The sequence below is a fragment of the Vicugna pacos genome, unplaced genomic scaffold, assembly GCF_048564905.1.
Source record: "Vicugna pacos unplaced genomic scaffold, VicPac4 scaffold_18, whole genome shotgun sequence".
Classification (NCBI taxonomy): Eukaryota; Metazoa; Chordata; class Mammalia; order Artiodactyla; family Camelidae; genus Vicugna; species Vicugna pacos.
The window spans coordinates 717,144-720,488 of NW_027328739.1; the positions used below are offsets into that span (position 1 = coordinate 717,144).

Genomic DNA, 3,345 nt, shown 5'->3' on the forward strand with positions numbered 1-3,345 from the left:
TTTAGAAAGATTTTGTTGGGATAATATTTGCAAATCACACTTTAAATATAAGCATCCTATATGTTTCATTTTAACTGGATGAATGACAAGTAAACACTGGCTGAATGTTACACTTGAGTTGCTGAGAGGCCAGTTGTTTTGTAATGTCACAGCTACTCAAGTTGAGTTTCATTGTGAAGGTCTAGCAGTTTATCTGTGCAGGCCTGCTAAAGCAGCATTTGATGCTGCAGTGCTCAAAATCATGCAGATTAGAAAAGTAGCTGTTGATAAATTTAATTGAGATGGCACATGATTCTTCAGAAATTCAAGTTGTGTCTTGTAAAGATGGACCAACTGGTTCAGCAAAATCCGGTAGATCTCTATTGTGTGATCAAACATTTTCTGGGGACTTGGACTTGAGGTCTATGATTGAAGAAAATGCTTTTCAGACTTTGTCTGAAGAATCCTTGATAAAAACACCATGATACACACATTGTGTCTCTGAACCAGATGAAGATAATGATTTTCGTTATCTGACATTTCCAAGAAAACTCTGGAAAATAGCTGGGAGTGACCAATTTAAATCCATCTGGTGGGATGATAATGGATATTTCATAGTGATTGATGAAGATGTCTTTAAGAAGGAAGTTTTGGAAAGAAAGGCCCCTTTCAGAATATTTGAAACTGGAAGTATGAAAAGTTTACTTAGACAGCTAAACCTATATGGGTTTAAGAAGGTGCGGTAGAATTTTCAAGGTTCTGCTTGTTTTGCTGACTTTCTGGCAGTAGAAAAAGAAGTCTCTGTTTTAAGAAAGGTATTCAGAAATTTTAGTTACCACATGGTAACTTATATATAAAATTTTATTTTGTATATCAATCAATGATAATATAAAAGTAAAGCTAAATTTTGAAAATTGTATAAAACTACTAAGGCTAAAATCCTTTATTTTTTCTAAAAAATGAGGATAGTGCCTTAAGTAGTCAATATTATGAGAAACTTTGTTTGCAACTATGAATAATTCCAGAAATCTAAATAAAGGTATTAAGGCTGCTTATAAAAAGTGGCATTCACTGTTACTGCAATGGCTGACTTCTTAAATTTGATGAGTATACTATTTAAATGCATAGTTTCCAAATAAGGAACTTCAAAATATCGTCAGCAATGTTCATATTTTGATGATATTATCTTTGCATTTTAAACGTGGAATCTGAGGTTTTATAAGTTAGCCTTATTGTAGTCTTGTATTTTGGTTTAAAATTTTACTAAAATGTTTCTCCATTGGTTGTAGCTGCATTTGTATCATAATCCAAATGTTAAACGAGGCTGTCCCCAGCTTTTAGTGAGAATAAAAAGAAGAGTTGAGATTAAAAATTCTTGTCTGTTGTCTTCATTGGCTGAAGATTTCAACAAGAAATACTTTAAATCAGGGGTAATGTCGATAAACATAATTCTGATTTTGTGGCTGACACTAGTGGAGAAAGTGCATTTTTACCTTCTGCAAATTTAAACATGCCTCTAATAAGAAAGCCCTCTACTAACCACATAATTGGTGATACAACAACCCCGATCAGAGGTGATTTTCCTCCTCCATCATCAATGTCAGTGAGACCACCAGAACAAATTGCAGTGGATCAACGAGCTATTTTCAATCAGTTCACCCCTGTCCACGGGCACTCTCAAATCAGCTACAATGAAACAAATGGCCGTATTGTGAACTCCATTACAACTACAACTTGTATTTCTCAGTACAGCATCTTCTCTCCCATACAGAGCAATTATTTTAGACTGATGTTGGAGCCTTCTACTTTTCCATAAAGATATCACAAAATATCTGCCAATGAACTTCATTTTCCTAAACTTCAACCAGGGATCAACCCACGCATTTCAGTGCCAGTGATAGCTGATAAATCAGTTACCTCTCTTTCAAGGCCAACTCATCAGACATTTTCAGTTTATGAACGTCAAACTAATTACAACTGATCAACCAGAGGACTACCAGATTATGCAGGATAACAGTAGTTAAAATTGATGTTGGCAAATGTCATCAAATATCTGCAATTTTCTTATTTTAACAATAATCATAGGTGTGTACCTGTATTTTCCTTATTTTTTTTAAATATAGCATATAGTTAAACAGGAGACTAAGTTGCCATTTAACGATAGAAAGAGATATCTGATTGATATGATCTTTTTATGGAAAAATATGGGAGTAAATTTAAATAATTCCTTGTAAGGAAGAAGAAAATATGGGAGAATTTGGAAAAAGACTAAAACATGGAGAGAGGGAAAATTACTAAGTGGATTCTGGTTCATACTGGAAAGTATGAAAAGTGTTAAGTTAGGATAGATTGGAACAGGAGATACATGCAGGAACCGGCCCAGGGATCATGGTCTCTATTATGTCATCCCCGGAATCAAAAAGATCACATGATATAGTCAAAGATGGCACATTCATCATGTGGTAGAATTTAAGAAGTAATTTTATCTATGGTCTTCTTCATGCTGTTCTAAAAGCATTCCAATTGGTGCTTTCATTTCCTGCCCTGAAGATTCTACATTATATTTTCTAGTCAATAATTTATGTTGCTTTATGTTCCAGCCAAAGTAAAGTTTACGTCCTCAGGGTGGCATTCAATGCCTTTCCAACTCTAAGCACACAAACTCAAATTTGTTTAGTCATTTCTTTATGAATCTGGCAACTGATTACCATGGCATATCTTTATGTTTCACTGTATCTGGATATATATCCAGGCAAATGATTGTCAACAACGTTAGTTCCAAACTCAATACTTTTAATCCAGCTCATCCTTGGATTTTGGGTGTCCTCCTTTTACCTTGTTAGACTATCCCTGTCTCAGCACAGAAACCACCTCCTCCAGATGTTTTCTGTCTATCCCCCTTTCCTTGTCTAACTTGGATACCAGCACAGTAAGCTCAGCACATGCCACAGGATGCATTTTAGTATTTACTGAATGAAAAATACATGTTGACTTTAGCAAAATCCACTTTCTTGAAACAAGAAAACTCTCATGGTTTTCCAACTATTTTGTTATGGTCTTTACTCTTCACCAAAAACTAGCTCTTTTCATAGCCCAAGGACTAATCCCTCAAAACAGTAATTGGAGGTAGGTACAGGAGACAAGTTATTATTTTCTTAATTCATGCCTCCAGAGGTCTAAAGTATTCCATTCCCATTTGCTGGACATTTTCCTGTCTCTTCATCACCCACCCATCCCAAAATAGCTGATATCCTTCCCCATACCAATAACTATACTGCCTTCCAATTATTTTACTTCTTAAATTCAGAGATTTTTCCAGAAAAGACAGTGCCATTGCAAACATTTAATATAGGTTTATACACCCCA

General features: G+C 34.9%; 1 pseudogene; it reads left to right on the forward strand.

The window, feature by feature from the left end:
- The first annotated feature begins 281 nt into the window (after window positions 1-281).
- Window positions 282-1,960, forward strand: LOC140692895 (heat shock transcription factor, Y-linked-like; annotated as a pseudogene).
- Window positions 1,961-3,345: the final 1,385 nt, after the last annotated feature.